This window comes from Ovis aries, chromosome 5, assembly GCF_016772045.2.
Source record: "Ovis aries strain OAR_USU_Benz2616 breed Rambouillet chromosome 5, ARS-UI_Ramb_v3.0, whole genome shotgun sequence".
Classification (NCBI taxonomy): domain Eukaryota; kingdom Metazoa; phylum Chordata; class Mammalia; order Artiodactyla; family Bovidae; genus Ovis; species Ovis aries.
The window spans coordinates 95875176-95896501 of NC_056058.1; the positions used below are offsets into that span (position 1 = coordinate 95875176).

General features: G+C 41.3%; 1 long non-coding RNA gene across 1 annotated transcript in view; it reads left to right on the top strand.

Moving 5' to 3' along the window:
* The window catches only part of LOC132659907 (uncharacterized), a 33929-nt gene extending 12984 nt beyond the window's left edge, over positions 1–20945 (top strand). The window contains exon 4 of the long non-coding RNA XR_009600940.1: positions 19706–20945. This is a non-coding gene — a long non-coding RNA (uncharacterized LOC132659907). The remainder of the gene's footprint in view (positions 1–19705) is intronic.
* The last annotated feature ends 381 nt before the right edge of the window (positions 20946–21326 follow it).

Here is a 21326-nt window from a genome sequence, read left to right on the forward strand (position 1 = left end):
CTGGATTATTTACTCTTTTCAGGGTTGCGCTGAGAGTATGTGAAGATTCTTGTCATAACTGGCTAAAAAAATGCTTAAGAAAACATTTCCTCTCAGAACATAGGAAGCGTTTCTTCCGGGGGGCGGGGGGGAATAGGTTTTTCACTTTGGTTTATAAAAGTTTCTTAAAACTCGCTAAAAAAAATATTTCAGATTTTCTAACTTTGTGTACATTGACCATGTTTGTGAAAATGGGAACCACTGGGTTCTTCTCCTCTGCTCTTGTCCAGAACTTCTCTAACTATATAAAGTGAATATACGTTAGTACACCTAGGTAATATTTTAGGTAATTGTGATAGGGAAAATGACCATATATTTATCCATCCAGTGCATTTGTTCAAAGATGTAGATGTAATTTTTAGACACAGTATAAACATCCACCAGAGAGCTTTTCAAGCATCATATTTCAAAAATGTGAAGTTATTCCTATTCTTTTCCTCTAAAATGTTATATTTTGGGAGGAATACAAATTATCTATATAATGGATGGAAATGAAGGCAAAGAAGGATTGTGACTTAAAATGAAAGGTGCACAGACTCCTGGAGTTCAGGGGGATCTTAGAGATCATCTTAAACTATTTGGATTTAAGCCTGCTTGAGAATCTAAAGTCCTGGATCTCCTTCGCAGAAAAATGCATGTGCTCTTGTGTGTGCACACACTCGCACCACCACCAACACAGAATTTCAGCGTTCTTTGATCCTGCCCAGCCCAACACTATATTCCAACATAAGGGAAAAATCTGGATTTTTTTCTTTTCTTTTATTCAAAAAGTTATCAAGGCAAGGTGATATACTAAAGTATTAATAGGTCTAGGATTACAAGTAATAACTTTTCCCCTTAACAATCTGCCACCCATGTCTTCCCTCAAGGCCTTTCCCCACTCCCACCATCAGAAGGTGGCTAATTTACTCAGGTTCTAAGTCTGGTGACTTAGAAATGAGTTTGGAAATGAGTGTGGCCATTCAGTATGGTGGTTCAAACAGCAAGCTTTGGAGTTGGCTCAGCCTAGACTCAAGGCCTGGCTTTGCTTCAGACTTTAGGTACGGTTCAAACTTTCTAAGCTTGTTTCTTCATTGTAATAGGGGGGAAATAATTGAAGACCTGTAAAGATGATATGAGGATGATATGTACACAGTACTTCGTGTTTGTGCCCTCAAAAATTGGAGAGACATACAGGTAGGCACAGAGAACCACCGCTTACTGGAGCAGAAACCCATGAGTTGCAGCCTCCACGGGAATCAGTATGGGCTGAGAAACCCTGAACTGTAAACCGACCAATGGTTGCAGGCTCAAAGCTGAGAGCTATGGCCTCTGGGGGCACGGCCACACTTTTGTGAGATTTACCTCCAAAAGCTCTGCCAGGTTCTCACAGTGAAAATTGAAAAAAAATCCCATTTTGAGCCCGTTTGAAACACACCAGATCATTCCATTCTTCTTAACAAGGCTTGCCCTGTGACCTCAACTCTCTGATGAATCTCTGAAGAGTTGATTTTCAGCATGTACAGCTTCATGCTTGCTGTTATGATGGCCTGATGACTTCAAGCTCCGAACATGCTGGACTGGAAGCCAGAAGCCCTACACAAATCTTTTTGTGGACATGTTTTTGTTTCTCTTAGGTAAATACCTAGAATTAGAGCAGCTTCCCTTTAAGTGTTCTTTTTATAATACATTCAAATGTGATATTTCAAGTTTTTCTGCAAATCTACCAAGTAAATGTGAAAGTATATTTGAGCTATAAGGTTCTTTAAAAAACCACGTTATCATAAGATAGTATTGTGTGGCTGTCAGCTTTGAGATGTGCTACTAGAAATGTAATATTGCAGAGGGAAGTTCTCACCAAACAAACTTTCATAGTATTTATTTTTTATGCTTCATTAAGAAGACCCTTCTGCCCTTAGTGATAAGCTAGTCACTACTGAGGGTTGGGAGGTGTTTCTTTCCTACCTGCTCCTCCAGGTCTGGAGAAGGAAATGGCAACCCACTCCAGTGTTCTTGCGTGGAGAATCCCATGGACAGAGGAGCCTGGTGGGCTGCCATCTATGGGGTTGCACAGAGTTGGGCATGACTGAAGCGACCTGGCATGCATGCATGCCTTGGAGAAGGAAATGGCAACCCACTCCAGTATTCTTGCCTGGAGAATCCCATGGACAGAGGAGCCTGGTGGGCTGCCATCTATGGGGTTGCACAGAGTTGGGCATGACTGAAGCAGCTTAGCAGCAGCGGCCTCCAGGTCTATATTTCCAAGAAGGTGGAGGAGTCTTAGGGTCATAAGATCTGAGCACTGACTGTGGCATATAAAGGGAGTTCCTAGGAGCAGAGGTTGAACCCCATCTATCACATCAGCACTACACTGATGAATAGGTCAGGGTTCCCTATCACAGGGGTATGAGTGCAGCATCTTGCCTAAACACCACATGGGGATACTTCCAGGATCCTGGTTAAACTCTATGGAGTGCCTGAAAACTAATGGGACTTGGGGAGGGCCTCAATAACCCATGATTTACGGATAGGATTGGGGCCTGTCTTTGCAACCCAGGCTGGTGACAAAGGGGAGATGTGCCTGTTACATAACTAGTAATGATAAATGAACTAAATGTAGCATATTATTTATACTAGCAGATTTAACCTTATATTAGCATTATTCAAGAACTTATATTAGCATTGTTATCTCAAGAGAAGACTCTTGAGAGTCCCTTGGACTGCAAGGAGATCCAACCAGTCCATCCTAAAGGAACTCAGTCCAGAATATTCATTGGAAGGACTGACGCTGAAGCTGAAATTCTAATACTTTGTCCATGTGATGTGAAGAAATGACTCATTTGAAACGACTCTGATGCTGGGAAAGATTGAAGGAGGGAGAAGAAGGGATTGGGGTTGAAGGACAAATGCCGAGATGGTTGGATGGCATCACCAACTCAACGGACATGAGTTTGAGTAACTCTGGGAGTTGGTGATAGACAGGGAGGCCTGGTGTGCTGCAGTCCATGGGGGTCACAAAGAGCTGGACATGACTGAGCGACTGAACTGAACTGAACTGAACTAGCATTATTCAGTTTATCCTTTTACTATCACTTTTACTTGTTTTTATTCTATTTTTATGAGAAGAGGTGCAACTGGGAGAGTCTAAAATTTTGAATATATATCAATGAGGATTTTTATATTTTGTAGTTTTGCTTATATAATATCTGAAGTTGTAATGTAAGCAAGATAAACATAATCTGGTTCATCTGGTTGAACACTTGTAACTGGGAATGGCTCCATGATTTCCGTGGAGTGTGCCTTTATGTTTATATAACTTATATCTTACTCAGTGAAGGCCAAGTGACATTGTGATGTGCGGTATGGTTTGAATTTTCATAGTAGTTTAAACTGAGAGAACTTACTGGAGAATTGAATCTTCTATGGCATAAGATAGTATCATATTAACGTTGCTAAAAGTAATACAAATATCTCTAAGTTATTTCCCTCCCAACTTGGAGAAATCTCTTAATACGAACAGTAATATACAAAAGGCTTTTTAATTAAATGGAATTATTTTACTGTTTAGTGTTGAATGTTAGCATTAGGTAACTGATTCATCAAAAAACAATCGATAGTTTAAAAGCAATATATTATTAAAAATAATGGAGGAGTACAGAGGATTTTTAGGGCAGTAAAAGTAATCTGTATGATACTCAAATGATGGATGTATGTCATTATGCATCTGTCTAAACTCACAGAATACACAACACCAAGAGCGAAACTTATGATAAACTATGGACTTGGGGTGATCATGATGTGTCAGTGTAGATTCATCCTTGATAAAAAAATGGATAATACCATTCTGATGAGTACTGTTGATAATGACAGAGACTATGCCTGTGTGGGGACAAGAGGTATGTGAGAATTCTCTGTATCTCCTTCCTCTTTTGTTGTAAACCTGGAACTGCTCTATAAAAAAAAAATATTTAAAAAGTTAATGACAACATGACGATTACAACACAAATGAGGGATTATCATGCTTCAAATAAGAAGAATCAAGTTGGATATTACTTATCTATTGCTGCGAAACAAGTTACCACAAACAGCCGCTTTAAACAACTCATTAGCTCAGAGTTTCTATGGGTCAGGCGTCTGAGCACGTGTTTGTTGTGGGCCCCACTTAGCACTTCAGAAGGGTATATAGTCAGGGCTTCTGCTTGCCTAGGTTCTCATCTTGAGGCCTGAATGGAGGAATCCACTTCCTGGCTCTCTCAGGTTGTACATGGAGTTCATTTACTTGCAACTGTGGGAGTCACAGCAGCTGGTTTCATCCAAGTCGAAAGAGTAGAAAGAGTCTCCGGCAGAACTCCGATATGACGTCTTGTGATCGTGAGAGTGATAGCCCACACTTTCGCTATATTCCGTTTGTTAGAAGGGAGGCACAGGTCTGAGAATATTCAGGGATTGACCCTGGGTCTCCTGCATTGCAGGCAGGTTTTTTAGCCTCTGGGCCACCAGGGAAGCCCAGGGTCCTCCCTTACCTCCTCCTGGATGCGGGGGGTTGCTGGAAATCCTTGGCATTCCTTGGCTTGTAGGTGCATCCCTCCATCTCTGTCCCTGTTGTCACCTGGCATTCTTCCTGGATCTCTTCTTTTCCTATGAGGACATTGGTCATTGGATTGAGGGGTCACTCTACTATGCTATGACCTAAATTTAGCATAACCAATTTCAAGGGTAACAACCTTGGTTCTAAATAAGGTCACATTCTAAAGTGCTGGGAAGGATATGAATACTGGGGACATTATTAAACTCAGACAACCCCTCTAGTTGAGTAGCATCCTATGGTAGAGTGTTTTGAAATCCCCACCTCCTCTTTAAACTATTTTTTAAAAACACTTACCTTGTCTATTTTTGGTTGTGCTGGGTCTTCATTGCTGCGTCTGGGTTTTCTCTAGTCGGGTGAGTGGAGGCTACCCATTGCGGTACATGGGCTGCTTATTGAGGGGCTCCTCTTGTTGCAGAGCACAGTCTCTGGGTGCCTGGGCCTTGGTACTTGTGGCACCTGGCCTCAGTGGTTGAGGCCCATTGGCTTAGTTGCTTCATGGCAGGTGGAATCTTCCCGGACCTGGAATCAAATCTGTGTCCCTTGCATTGGCAGGCAGATTGCTATCCACTGTACCACCAGGGAAGTTCCCCACCTCCTCCTGTTCACCACTCGGATAATCCCCTCCTCTTTTATGTGAGTTGGATCCAGTGGCTTTCTTCTAATACCTAGAGTAGTCAAAAGAGGTAGGATGTCACTTTGGGGTTAAGGGGCAAAATCTGTATTTTCTGTCTTGCTTTGGTTCTACTTATGTGCTTGCTCTGATGAAGCAAGCTGTTGTGTTGTGAGCTACCTTGTGGAGGCGCGTGTGGGGTAAAGAATTGAGGGTGGCATCTGGCCAACAGTAAATGAGAAACTAAGGCACTTAAGCCAATAGCTGGAGAGGAATTGAATCCTGCCAACAGTCATTGAAATGAGCTGAGAAATAGTTTCACCACTAGTCAGGTTTTAAGCTGACTGCAGACTTGGATGACAGCTTGACTGTAGCCTTCAGAAATGACCCTCATGAGATCCAGAGCCACGGGTCCAGTTGAGCTGTGCCCAGATTCCTGAACTGGAACAGCAGTGAGATAGTACTATTGTTTACTGGCAGTAAATTTGGGGGTAATCTGTTACATTTCAATAGGCAACTAATATTTACCACTTAAGTTTTTCTTCTGTATTATTCTCAACACATGTGAAACTTGAGGATAAGTTTTACATTTTCTTTTATTTATATTTTAAAAAAATCAAGCAAGTATAGTTGAGTGTAGCTTGATATAGTATAGAAGTAACAGTGTCATTGCAAGATTTCTACGGATGATTTAATACTGTCAGTGAAGTTCTTGCCTGCTGTGAACTCTGAAGAAAATCTAGAGATTTGATCATTCAGGTTTAGCTAGAGTTGATGGGATACATTATTATATAGTCATATAATTATGCTGCATGTTTGGTTTTAACTGAAGCACTGGTTGTTTTTGTTCTGAATATTTGAAATAAACGGAAATTTGTTTCAATTTGGCAGTTTAGATTAGTTGGATATGGTTTTATTATTTTCTTTTGAAGTTTGGGTTTATGATGATGAGATAATTTACCACTGTGCAGTTTCTGTTTATTCTGAAAGAACTAGAAAAGCTAATTTTTTTATCCAAGAAAAAAAAATTTCTGCCTTTAATCCAAAGACTACATAAACCAGCAGCATAAAGCTTTGAGAAAAGGAGAATAGGATATAAATGAGCTCCACTTTCATTCTTTAATTTTTCCATTGATATTAATTCCTTTGAAAGTATATACAATAGTCACAAATATGGAGAAATATCAGAATGTTGAAAAAATTTTAAAGAAATTTTATTATAATTTTCCATCACTTAGATCATTAAAACTTATTATGCTATCAATTTTCCATATAAGTAATACAACATTGATTATTTAATTTTGAAAAATTTTAGATATTTCTTTGGCCAACTAACTCAGGTTTTTATAGATAGTTTATTCTGAACAACTCTTTAACTAAGCTTTTGTGACATTATTAGCTCAATTACCTGGTTTAATATTGAACTTGAATATATTCTGAATCCAAGAGTTGGGGTCCAAATGTAAATAGTCTTAGAAGTCCTGTACAATTGGGAGGAGAAAACTGAATTTATATGGTGGATTTAAAAAAAAAGCATTTTTTCCTATCTAAATTGTTTTCTGGGACAGATATTCATAAAAAACTGGTTTATCACTATAACTGATGAATGTAAGAACTAGAAATAAACTGCTGACATTACCCAGGCCTAAACTGATTATACCCATAGTGGCAGTTACCACAATTTTTTATTCTATCAGAGCTCCCAAGACCAAGAGCTCGTGATCTTCACTTTTGTACCCATACCATTCAGTTCAGTTCAGTCGCTCAGTCACGTCCAACTCTTTGTAACCCCATGAATTGCAGCACGCCAGGCCTCCCTGTCCATCACCAACTTCTGTAGTTCACTCAAACTCACGTCCATCGAGTGGGTGATGCCATCCAGCCATCTCATCCTCTGTTGTCCCCTTCTCCTCCTGCCCCCAATCCCTCCCAGCATCAGAGTCTTTTCCAATGAGTCAACTCTTTGCATGAGATGGCCAAAGTACTGGGGTTTCAGCTTTAGCATCATTGCTTCCAAAGAACACCCAGGAGTGATCTCCTTTAGAATGGACTGGTTGGATCTCCTTGCAGTCCAAGGGACTCTCAAGAGTCTTCTCTAACACCACAGTTCAAAAGCATCAGTTCTTTGGTGCCCAGCTTTCTTCACAGTCCAACTCTCACATCCATACATGACCACTGGAAAACCATAGCCTTGACTAGACGGACCTCAGTCGGCAAAGTAATGTCTCTGCTTTTCAATATGCTGTCTACGTTGGTTATAACTTTTCTTCCAAGGAGTAAGTGTCTTTTAATTTCATGGCTGCAATCACCATCTGCAGTGATTTTGGAGCCCCCAAAAATAAAGTCTGACACTGTTCCCACTGTTTCCCCATCTATTTGCCTTGAAGTGATGGGACCAGATGCAATGATCTTCGTTTTCTGAATGTTGAGCTTTAAGCCAACATTTTCACTCTCCACTTTGACTTTCATCAAGAAGCTCTTTAGTTCCCCTTTACTTTCTGCCATGAGGGTGGTGTCATTTGCATATCTGAGGTTATTGATATTTCTCCCATCAATCTTACACCCATTACAACAAAGTAAATAAAATGTGGTTCTGTTAACATTTATATCTTCTTTGAGACTGCAGATAGTGACTGGAGCCATGAAATTAAAAGGTACTTGCTCCTTGGAAGAAAAGTTATGCCCAGCCTAGACAGCATATTAAAAAGCAGAGATATTACTTTGCCAACAGAGTTTCATCTAGTCAAAGCTGTGGTTTTTCCAGTGGTCATGTATGGATGTGAGTGTTGGACCAGAAAGATGGCTGAGCACTGAAGAACTGATGCTTTTGAACTGTGGTGTTGGAGGAGACTCTTGAGAGTCCCTTGGACTACAAGGAGGTCAAACCAGTCCATCCTAAAGGAAATCATCCCTGAATATTCCTGGATGCCAAGATCTTAGTTTCCTGAATGTTGAGTTTTAAGCCATTTTTTTAACTCTCTTTCAGGTTCATCAAGAGGCTGTTTAGTTCCTCTTCATTTTCTGCCATTAGAGTGGTGTCATCTGCATATCTGAGGTTATTGGTATTGTTCCTGGCAATCTTGATTCCAGCTTATGCTTCATCCAGCCCAGCATTTTGCATGATGTAGTCTTCATATAAGTTAAATAATTAGGGTGACCATACATCCTTGACTGCCGGGAGCCAGCACAAGGAGTCCCGCCATGGCAAAGGTCATGAGGTTAAGGGGTCCGACAGGCAAAGGCGAGTCTGGCCTTAAGGGAGCCTTGCTGAATTTTCTCGAACATCTACCCCCAAAACCAGAGTCTGCCTGCCTTATTGTACTGTGCTTACCACTCTTCTGACATTACAGGGGCGCTATCCCTGACCATCTTTCTCTGGAAAAAGTTAACTTAGAGCTCCAATTAGCCTCCTGCATATGAAAGGAGTGTTTCAGCTCATACCCCTTTGATGGCTCTCTAACTTGCCTGACAGGTTTAACTACACTTGTGATTGTTTACAGCCCCCCAACCGTGAGAGGCATGAAGCTTAAAGCATCTTAAAGATATAGAGCCTTTTCTAAAAAGCTAAAAATTATACTGGTGATGGGTTTCACTGTTGAGTCAATGACTGCTGCCAGGCCTCCATATTCTTTATCTTTTAGGCACCTGAAGGATATTAATACATGTAATTGGGATATAGAAAAAGGAATAGGGTAGTTTTGATGTTAGCAACACTAGACTTTTTAGTTAATTAATTTTCTCTTTGTTATAAATCACTGTACTCCTCTTTCTTTGTTATAAATTGTGTGTCCTTGCTATGTAAGAATGTAACTTTATTTAGTGCTTTCTGAGAGTGGCACCAGACTTTGGGAAGAACAACACTATTAACGCAAATAAGTTTTCTGGTTGACAGACCCTTATCAGAAAAGGGCCGTAAAATGTTAATTGGCCTTCTGGCCAGAAGATGATGTAAATCACCTAAGACTTGAGTATACAGCTAGGTATGCAGAGAGAAAGCCTGGTCTCGATAAGAGTCAGGGCTGCTGACGCTGCATAACTTTGTATTATCCATTGATCTCTATGTACAACCAAAAGTATAAAAGTTTTCCGGACAATAAAGGATGGGCCAGTCACTGGAAAGACTGGTTTCCCCCGTGTGGTCTTTTCTCCTTCTCTTCTTTTCTGGCTGAATTCCCATCTGGGGCGTGGAGGCTCACCATGTATACTTACTTACTCCGGCTTCTAAGACCCACGTGAGAGGGAGCCCAAGGCGGGGCACCCTCTGCTCTTCAAGCGGGCACTGGTGGCCTATGTAGATGGTGCAAACCTCTTGTCTCGAGGTTTTATTAGCTTTCCACATAAACCAAGTTATTCAGCCTCTTTCTCTCCTCTATTCTCTTGTCTGCAAACTCTTTCCTTATCTCTCTCTAAATCTATATATCTCTCTCGCCACACCATCCTCGCTTCGAATTACCCTGGATCCACCGGGGCCTGACCCCGGCACTTGACATACTCCTTTCCCAATTTAGAACCAGTCTGTTGTTCCATGTCCAATTCTAACTGTTGCTTCTTGACCTGCATACAAGTTTCTCAATAGGTAGATAAAGTGGTCTGATATTCCCATCTCTTTAAGAATTTTCTACTGTTTTTGTGATCTACACAGTTTTAGATCTATGCTAAATTAAACTAAAACATCAACTCATGATCTAGTTAGACCTGAATATGTGAATTATGGAGCCATAATAATCAACAGCGTGAGCCAACTGGATCCTTTAACCAAAGGTATTTCAAGCAAAGGACTGGCATGCCTCACTGTGATAGCTGACCTCCAAGCTGGCCCCCCAGGATCCTTACCTCCTGGAATCTGTGTTCCTTTGTGGTCTTCCCCCACATAGTTCAGGGCTGGTCTGTGTGACCAGTAGATTCATTGGAAATGAAAGTGTGTGACATCCAAGTCTGGGTGATAAAAGGCAATGAAGCTTCTGCCTTGATCTTCTGGATCTCTCCTTCTGGGGAAGCTTACTGTATGGAGTGATGGAAACCCTGTGAGGAGGCCCATGAAGAGAACAAGGAAAGAATCCTGCTGCAGCCAGCACCAACCTGCCAGATAGGTGAGTGAGCCACCTTGGAAGCAGGGCCTGCAGTCCCGATCAACTGTCTAATGACCACAGCCCCGTCGACATCTGACTGCACTCCCAGGAGACTCCCCAGTGGTGCTGCTTGGAAATTCCTAACCCACAGAAACCATGAAACATAGTGTTTCTTGCTTTAAGCCTTCACGTGTGGGGATAATTTTGTGACAGAGCATAAATTCTTGCCACAGTTATTGATTTCTTCTCAATGTGAAGCTGCAGATATCTGACAGGAAAAGATGACCTCCGGTGTATTAGATTATAGTAGATAACTCAAAAATATTAATTGAATGAATTAATAAATATGTAAATGAAATCAGTTAAAAATATAGACCTAGAATTTAGCTAAGATTTCAGAATCAAATTAGCATTCTGAAGACCAGAAGAATATTTTTATTATTGTTAATATATTTAGCCTCATGGAATAGAAGGAGATACATAGAATATGTTGAATAATGGGACATACCTATAATGCCCACCAGAAATACTTATTCCCACAGCAATGTAATGAGAAGAAAATAAAAAGTAAGGGCATTGGATCTTTGGCAGAGATAGTGTGGTGGTTAGTTTTATATGTCAACTTAGCTAGGCTATAGTATATCGTGATTCAACCAGACTTAATCTAGCTGCTGCTGTTGTTCAGCTGCTAAATAGTGTCCGACTCTTTGTGATGCCATGGACTGCAGCACAACCATCTTCTCTGTCCTTCACTACCTCTCAGAGTTTGTTCAAACTCGTGTCCATTGTATCAATGATGCCTCAATTTAGTTAACATATATTAGGGGCTTCAAGGTGGCACTAGTGGTAAAGAACCTGCTTACAAATGCAGGAGACATAAGACCCAGTTCCTGGGTCAGGAGGATCCCCCTGGAGGAGGGCATGGCCACACACTCCAGGATTCTTGCCTGGAGAATCCCCATGGACAGAGGAGCCTGGAGGGCTACAGTCCTTAGGGTCACAAAGAGTCGGATACAACTGAAGCGACTTAGCACATAGGAGTGAAACATCTATAATCAACTGACTTTAGGCCCGATCCAATTAAAGGACATAAGAGCAAAACCTGAGGTTTTCTTAAAAAAAGAGTTATTGTTCAAGATTGTACATATGAACTTGATACTTACAGAGTATGCATCATGAATCACCCAGAGTGCCTATCATGAATCACGCCAGTCCTTTGCTTGAAATACCTTTGGCTTAAACATCCAGTTGGCTCATGCTATTGAATATATTCCAGAGTATGACCGCACCCTCAAGACCCTGTATCTGGGGTCTCACACCCACAGTGTCCAGGGTGACCCCACTTCCCATACCATGCACCTGGGGACATACAACCATAGTCTCCAGAGTGACCTCCTCCCGATCCTGCCCAGGGTTCACATGTCCACATCTCCAGGGTGACCACCCCCAGACCCTGTACCTGGGGTCCCATAGCCAGTCTGTGGTGTGACACCCCTCCCAGACCCTGAGCCTGGGCTCACATGTCCCCAAGCTCCAGGGTGAGGTCCTCTTCCTAGCCCCTGCCCCTGGGGGTCACCCCTCCACAAGCTCCAAGGTAACACTAATCCCAGACCCTGTACCTGGGGTCACGTGTCCACAGTCTCTAAGGTGACCCCACCTCACCAGAGCTTGTCTGAATTCCAGCCTGCTGGCCTTTGGATTTCACATTTACCAGCACCTACGATCACATGAACCAATTTCTTAAGCTCTTTCTCTCTATACACATGCAGACATGTCTCTATGGTTATTCTTCTCTGCAGGACCCTGACTGATACAGAGAGCACCGCTCAGTGAGTACATATGTGCTCACCTGCATTTTCCCAGCCTTCCTTAGTCTGATATCTGGTGATCAGACTGGACAATGGGCTGTTAGCTGCAGGGATGCTGTCATATGTAGTCCAAGCCACTGAGGAGCCAGGATGCCTTCTTCTCCCCCATCCTCGATTGGGAGGACCTTGGAAAGTAGGTGCCCACATATTAATAACATACTTATACCATTGAAGAAGGTAGTACAACCAGTATTGCACTATGAGATAAACAAAATTAAATCTCTATTGTGTTAAATAACTGAAATTTCAGATTTCATTTGTTATGTAATCAGAGTTTATCCTATTTTGAATAATACACTCTCCAAACAGGAGAAAAAAAAATCAGGCCATGGGCATACTAATCACAAGTCTATTGATTGTAAGTGACTGAAAATCTCTATCCGTTTTTTAAAAAGAAGGGGAATTGAATGGTTTATGTAATTGAATGGTCCAAGAGTAGGCCTTCAGAGGTGTGTGTGTGTGTGTGTGTGTGTGTGTGTGTGTGTGTGTGAGTCACTCAGTTGTGTCCGACTCTTTGTGACCCCATGGACTGTAGCCTGCTAGGCACTTCTGTCCATGGGATTCTCCAGGCAAGAATACTACAGTGGGTTGCCATTCCCTTCTCCAGGGAGGTCTTCAGAGGCAGTCATAGCTAAATCCAAAGAATCAAAATCTGTCATCAAGATGCGGGTCTCTTTCTTAGTCCAACTGGCCGTTTTACTCTTTTTTGTACCAACACAGTCCAGAGGATGATTATGATTCACTGACAGGGTTGCGGCCCTTACTCTGAGCCGCTCATTGTGAATGGGTCATGTAGTAAGCTCATTGGTCAAGTTTACTCATATTCCTAGTCTTCGGCATGAGGTGATTGAGAGACAGTTAACATCAGCCCCATTCATATCACAAAGACTGAAGGCAGGGCAGAGGAGACTCGCCAAAGGAAAATCAGGCTGTTGTGACGAGAGTAGAGGAAGGCAGGCCAAACCAACAGCGTTCTACTGTAGAGGAGGGGAAGTTTATATTTCTTGTTACGCACATAGAAGCACAAATGTGTTCCCTGACCGCTCGTTTTAAAGTTGAAGTAGCGTGGTGAACAAGAGGTAAGCTGCCTGTGCAACTGACAAGTGGGAGAGTAGCTGTTGCAATGTGATAGTTCGCTTTAATCAAAGATAAAAGAGATAATCTGTTGCATCATATCAAGACCATGACTATCAATAATACATCTATCAGTGTGCAGAAGATGTCACATCTGACTGAAAGCAATTGAAGTGATACTACATCTCTCAAGAAATAAAAGGCAAGGGCAGGTTATTCCATATTGAAATCGCACCGCAGTTTTTCATTATTTAGGTAATAATGACACATTTAATACTTGTTCAGAGAGCAATTAACACGCTGACTGTTCAGCCACATTCTAATTTATTTTATATGTGAATGAGACTAGTCAAGTAGAAAATGGTGATTCAAATGGAAGGCTCCTTGTTTCTCAGTTACATTGTTTGTGTGTGATAATTTGAGAGACCACTAAAGGTAATTATTGATTTTATAGAGATTTTAAAGCACAAATATATGAGGATATATGTATCTATCCATTATTGACCTAGTTTTGTGATATATATCCATAATTAATAAATGTAAGTACAACTAAATATGAGCACAATTTTAAATCTTTTAAAATGTAGCCTGAATATTTGCTAAAGATATAAAAATTTTATATAAGAAATGAGTCTCTTATATAAGAAGTTCAGAGGACAGTCTGATCAGCAATTGGAATTGCATATCATGAAGTAGAAAAAACATTCAGACAATCTTTCTCCCTTCCTTTTCCTTTGCTTTTTTTTTTTTCATTTTTATGGCAAAAAAATTGACTACAAACATAGAAAGCAATTTGGCCTTGGAGTACAGAATGAAGCAGGGAAAAGGCTAATACAGTTTTGCAAGAGAACACACTGGTCATAGCAAACACCCTCTTCCAACAACACAAGAGAAGACTCTTGGACATCACCAGATGGTCAACACTGAAACCAGATTGATTATATTCTCTGCAGCCAAAGATGGAGAAGCTCTATACAGTCAGCAAAAACAAGACCAGGAGCTGACTGTGGCTCAGATCATGAACTCCTTATTGCCAAATTCAGGCTTAAGTTGAAGAAAGTATGGAAAATGACTAGACCATTCAGGTATGACCTAAATCATATCCCATACAATTATACCATGGAAGTGAGAAATAGATTCAAGGGATTAGATCTGATAGACAGAGTTCCTGATGAACTATGGATGGAGGTTCATGATATTATATAGGAGACAGGGATCAAGACCATCCCCAAGAAAAAGAAATGCAAAAAAGCAAAATGGCTGTCTGAAAGGGCCTTACAGATAGCTGTGGAAAGAAAAGAAGTGAAAAGCAAAGGAGAAAAGTAAAGATATACACATTTGAATGCAGAGTTCCAAAGAATAGCAAGCAGAGATAAGAAAGCCTTCCTCAGCTATCAGTGCAAAGACACAAAGGAAAACAATAGAATGGGAAAGACTAGAAATCTCTTCAAGAAAATTAGAGATACCAAGGGAACATTTCATGCAAAGATGGGCTCGATAAAGGACAGAAATGGTATGGACCTAACAGAAGTAGAAGATATTAAGAAGAAGTGGCAAGAATACACAGAAGAACTGTACAAAAAAGATCTTCACGACCTAGATGATCACGATGGTATTATCACTCACCTAGAGCCAGACATGCTGGAATGTGAAGTCAAGTGGGCCTTAGAAAGCATCACTGTGAACAAAGCTAGTGAAGGTGATGGAATTCCAGTTGAGCTATTTCAAATCCTAGAAGATGATGCTGTGAAAGTGCTGCACTCAATATGCCAGGAAATTTGGAAAACTCAGCAGTGGCCACAGGACTGGAAAAGGTCAGTTTTCATTCCAATCCCAAAGAAAGGCAATGCCAAAGAATGTTCAAAATACCGCACAATTGCACTCATCTCACATGCTAGTAAAGTAATGCTCAAAATTCTCCAAGCCAGGCTTCAACAGTGTGTGAACCATGAACTTCCTGATGTTCAAGCTGGTTTTAGAAAAGGCAGAGGAACCAGAGATCAATTTGCCAACATCCTTTGGATCATCGAAAAAGCAAGAGAGCTACAGAAAAAAACATCTATTTCTGCTTTATTGACTATACCAAAGCCTTCGACTGTGTGGATCACCATAAACTGTGGAAAATTCTGAAAGAGATGGAAATACCAGACCATCTGACTTGCCTCTTGAGAAATCTGTATGCAGGTCAAGAAGCAACAGTAAGAACTGGACATGGAACAATAGACTGGTTCCAAATGGGGGAAGGAGTCCATCAAGGCTGTATATTGTTACCCTGCTTATTTAACTTATATGCAGAGTACATCATGAGAAATGCTGGGCTGGAAGAAGCACAAGCTGGAATCAAGATTGCCTGGAGAAATATCAATAACCTCAGATATGCAGATGACATCACCCTTAAGGCAGAAAGTGAAGAGGAACTCAAAAGCCTCTTGATGAAATTGAAAGAGGAGAGGGGAAAATATTGGCTTAAAGCTCAACATTCAGAAAAATAAGATTGTGGCATCTGGTCCCATCACTTCATGGCAAATAGATGGGGAAACAGTGGAAACAGTGACAGATTTTATTTTGGGGGGCTCCAGAATCACTGCAGTTGGTGATTGCAGCCTTGAAATTAAATGATGCTTACTCCTTGGAAGAAAAGCTATGAGCAACCTAGACAGCATATTGAAAAGCAGAGACATGACTTTGCCAAGAAAGGTTCATCTAGTCAAGGCTATAGTTTTTCCAGTAGTCATGTATGGATGTGAGAGTTGGACTATAAAGAAAGCTGAGCACCGAAGAATTGGTGATTTTGAACTGTGGTGTTGGAGAAGACTCTTGAGGGTCCCTTGGACTGCAAGGAGATCCAACCAGTCCATCCTAAAGGAGATCAGTCCTGGGTGTTCATTGGAGGGACTGATGTTGAAGCTGAAACTCTAATACTTTGGCCACCTGATGTCAAGAAATGACTCATTGGAAAAGACCTTGATGCTGGGAAAGATTGAAGGCAGGAGTAGGAGGGGATGACAGAGGATGAGATTGTTGGATAGCATCCCCCACTCAATGGACATGAGTTTGAGTAAACTCCGGGAGTTGCTGATGGACTGGGAGGCCTGGTGTGCTGCAGTTCATGAGGTTGCGAAGAGTTGAACACAACTGAGCAACTGAAGTGAACTGATACAAAGCAAAGGGTTTCCCAGCGCTAGTGGTAAAGAGCCTGCTTGGCAATGTAAGTGACATTAGAGATGCAGGTTCTATCCCTGGGTCAGGAATATCCCCTGGAGGAGGGCATGGCAACCCACTCTAGTATTCTTACCAGGAGAATCCCATGGACAGAGGAGTCTAGTGGCTACAGTCCATAGGATTGCAAAGAGTTGAACATGACTGAAGTGCCTTAGTGCAGCGCAGCACATAGCAAGTGAGAGTCTAGTAAAAGACTGAGAGAACAGTGAAATTTGGTACCTGCTAATTTCTGCCAAGTTTCAGGATTATGTTCCTGGATTTAATGGACATGACAGAACTGGGGTTGGTAGGATCAGGGTCTCATAGAAATTTGGAAATCAATATAAATTGGGAAAATATTGCAATATATAGCAAAATGTAGACATAGAAATATAAAAAGTTATAAATAAAAGTTAAAAAAGCAACCCCTTTCAACTCAAACCACAAGTCAAAGCTATGAAAACTTACCCTAATAGATACTTATTTTCCTCAATTTCCTTCTCCAAGAAATTTGCTGTGATGTTTTGATCTGCTGTGGCAGATTCCTTCTCAAATTTTGGATTCGATCTCACTGTACCTCTATTCAAAGTATGTTGATCTAAGGACGTGTCATGTCCTGGGTCACATTATAGGCATTTTTTAAAACTCAGAGTTTAAGAAACATTTCTTAAAGAAGTGAGAAGACACGTGTGTGGGATCTAAAAAACAATAAAGCTTGTAGTTACAGAGAATGGTTAAGTGGTTGCCAGAGGCAGAGGGTAGAGGGTAGGTGAATTGATAAAAGGAAGTCAAAAGACACAAACCTCAAATTATAGAATTAACAAGTCATTGACATATAATGTACAACACGGCAACTATAGTTGTCAGCAGTACAGTGTTGCTTATTTGAAAGTTGCTAAGAGAGTAAACCTTAAAATTTCTCAACACAGGGGAGAAGAATTCTTTAACTATGTATGGTGATAAATAAGTAGAGTTATTGTGGTGATCACTTCATAGTGCATGTATCCCAAGTCACTGCAGTCATGTCTGTTTCTTTGTGACCCTATGGACGGTAGCCAGCTGGGATCCTCTTTCTATGGGATTCTCCAGGCAAAAATACTGGAATGGGTTGCTATGGCCTCCTCCAGGGGATCTTCCTGACCCAGGGATTCAACTACTGTGTCTTACGTCTCCTGCATTGGTTGGTTGTTTACCACGAGCGCCACCTGGAAAGCCCCTTCATAGTGTCTGCAGATATCAAATCAGTAAGCTGTACACTTGAAACTAATATAATGTATGCTAGTTATATCTCAATATGTAGCAAAAGTTTTTAAAAGGCAAAGAAAAAAAGGCAGGGATAAGAATTCAGATCTGCCTGATTATATCTGACCATCCATATACAGTTTCTCAGTCAGCTGCAATGCACACCACAGGACGTTACGCCTGCACCACCGTGTTCCTGATGACTCGCTACTCTTTCCTCCCTAACACGCTTAGGGGCCCTTGGAGTGCTTGCAGCCACCTTATCTCTTGTCCCCTACTGAGTTCAAAACACTATAGTATGAATTATGTTTAATATCGAATCATCTTGGCTCTTCTAGTCTCACAGGAATCAGAAGACCTTGGTTAGTATTAGGCCCTCTCATACGAGCTACATGATCTTGGACAACTGGCTTAAACTATTATCGCCTCAGTTCTGCTCCTTTATCCCCGTCATGGATCGCTAATATCTTCTGATTCCTCCTCCCAGCTTTGCAGAAGTTTAGTGATGCCCATGAATTTGAACCTATCTTAAATTCTTCTATTTTTCTGTTGTTTATAAATCTTGTATATTATGTATGATTTTGCTCTGCAATTCTTGGGTAACAATATATAACATTTTGTCATAGCTTAAATATGAATTCGTCATGGTTTAAATTGTGAACTTTAGTCTAACTCTCCCTTTTTTTTGAAGGGTGAGGGCGGTAGACCACTTGTGCAAACATGCGCTTGTTTGAAAAATGGGAGAAGATTCTCATTCTCCATCACTGTGTTGGTTGTCATTACTGTTCCTTCTGTGAAGGGATGCTCCTAGGAAAGCTGTGTCTCTCCCATTATTCAGGCCCTGTTGCTCTTGAGGTATTCAGATGCCTGACATCAGTTTTCGGTACTGACTCAGGCTTAACCACAGAGACCCTATTCTCTGTGAAGGAGAGTCTTAGGACTCTGAGTCAGGGTCCTGGAGATGTCCAAAAGGCCTCTATCCTTCCTGGTCTCTGGAACTGGGAGCAGGGGTTTGTGCATGCTCCCTGGATATGAAAATTGGATAGTCCCCCTTCACGAGTCCTCCCAGAAACTATCCTTCCTTTTCCAGAATGAGCCATTTTCAAAACCACTACAAGCACTGTCACACTTCCCTCTCTCCACCGGGATTACCCAGCCTTAGTGAGCCAAACAAAAGCCTAAAAAGGACATGCCTTCTTTGTGCCAGACAACTCCTCTTTCTGCTTCTGGAACCCAAAGCTGTTAACAGTCCCTAGAAGTAAAGGAAACCAGAGTGCAATGCTTGGAGTTCCTATTTCTAAGGGTCTGGGTAACCACAATGAAATAAAAATCATATTTCTTCTGAGAGTATTATGTAGGGGTAGGAACAGAAGAAATGATTATCTCAAAAAATTACCCTGCAACACTTTTCTCCATGTTTATTTGAAAGGCTGTCAGCTTAAGTGTCTGGAGCACAGGTGGTGAGGGCATGACTTTCGCAGCCTCTACTTTCTCCCTCACCCATGGCAGGCATAGCTCATTAATCATTTCTCTCTATGGTCTACACTTGCTGGTTAATCCTCAACAAAGTGGGTGAGGCCACCAGTACTAATGAATTTGAATCAGAAATTTAAATTGGAATATGCTTACCATCATCTGTTCCCTAGAGACTGTATGATGTGGAGAATTCTGAAATTTAGTGATGTCAGTGGGGTTAGGGTGGAGTGGAAAGATAAAGGGTGGAGGACAAGGACAGAAGAGGTAGCTGATTGAAGCTGCGTTTCAGAGAGGCCATAGGGGGCGTATATTCCATGTGAGCCCACCTTGAACCTAGGATTTGCTCTGCAGCCTTGGTTCTGAGCACCTTTATTTTGTGAGTTGAGGAACAACTAGGTTTTCAGAGATAGGGATAGTGTGAAGAAGCTGATTTATTAATTTTTAAAAATATGTTCTCTTATGTATATGTGTGTGTGTGTGTGTGTGTGTGCGCGTGTGTACTGGATTACAACCAGTGATTTTTAAAAATTATTATTTCATTTTATTTGTTTATTTTTAGCTGCTCTGGGTCTTGATGGCTGTGCTTTCTCCAGCTGCAGAGAACTGAGTCTCTCTCTAGTCGTGGTGTGTTGGCTTCTTCTGTGGCTTCTCTTGTTGCAGAGCCTGGTGGGCTGCAGTCCATGGGGTCGCTAAGAGACGGACACGACTGAGCGACTTCACTTTCACTTTTCACTTTCATGCATTGAAGAAGGAAATGGCAACCCGCTCCAGTGTTCTTGCCTGGAGAATCCCAGGGATGGAGGAGCCTGGTGGGCTGCCGTCTATGGGGCTGCACAGAGTTGGACATGACTGATGTGACTTAGCAGGAGCAGCAGCAGCAGAGAAACAGCTAATCACTGAAGAATTGATGCTTTTGAACTGTGCTGTTGGAGAAGACTCTTGAGGGTCCCTTGGACTGCAAGGAGAGCCAACCAGTCCATCCTAAAGGAAATCAGTCCTGAATATTCATTGGAAGGACTGATGCTGAAGCTGAAACTCCAATACTTTGGCCACCTGATGCGAAGAACAGACTCATTGGAAAAGACCCTGGTGCTGGGAAAAACGGAAGGCAGGATGAGAAAGGGACGACAGGGGATGAGATGGTTGGACGGCATCACTGAGTCAATGGACATGAGTTTAAGTAACTCCGGGAGGTGATGATGGACAGGGAGGCCTGGCATGCTGCAGTCCATGGGGTTGTAAAGAGTTGGACATGACTGAGTGACTGAACTGAACTGAGAGAAATAGAAGTCTGGCAGGCTTCAGACTTAGGAAGACCTGAGGTTTCACTTTGAGTCTGAAGCTGGAAAAAGTTGAGTCCCAGCTTGAAGGCATTCAGGCAGGAGGAATGATGTTTTTCTCAGGGAGGATCACCCTTTCTGTTAACAGGCCTTCAGTGGGTTGGATGAACCCTCCTCCTGCCCCCTCAACCTACCCTGACACACCCGTATTAGGGAGGGCTTTACTCAGGCCATTGATGTAAATGTTAACCTCATTCAAAAGCACTCTCACAGAAAACACCCAGAAAAATGTTTGACCGAATATCTGGCATCCTGTGACCCAGTCAATTTGATACATAAAGTCAACCATCATACCGGCGAACTCATTTTTCTGAAAAGGCAGAACCAAAGACAAAGGAATTCTTACCCTTTGAGTTCAGTTTTTTATGGCTGATTCATGTTGAGGTTTGACAGAAAACAACAAAATTCTGTAAAGCAATTATCCTTCAATTAAAAAATAAATTAATTAAAAAAATGTCATGCAGACTAAAGTTTATTTTGTATGAGTTATATTTATTTTTTTGTTTCCATGAAAGGATTTTCGTAGACTATCCAGATTCACTAGCATTAGCATTACAAAATGTTATTTCAAGGTGTTACTTATCCAGATAACCAATACTCATTTAATAAAAGCATATTCTAGTTTGGAAGATGATATTATCTTAACTAATTTCAAGAGGGCAGCCTATTTTCAGCATAAAAACACCACTGCATTAATCATATATTTGCAACTTATTTAAAGATCTCATATATATCTGATGTTTGTTATTTAATGTGTATCAGAAATCTACATACAAGCAAACTTTATACATATTTAAATCATGCAATAAATTTAAAAGTAAAATTCTCCTGCAGAATTTT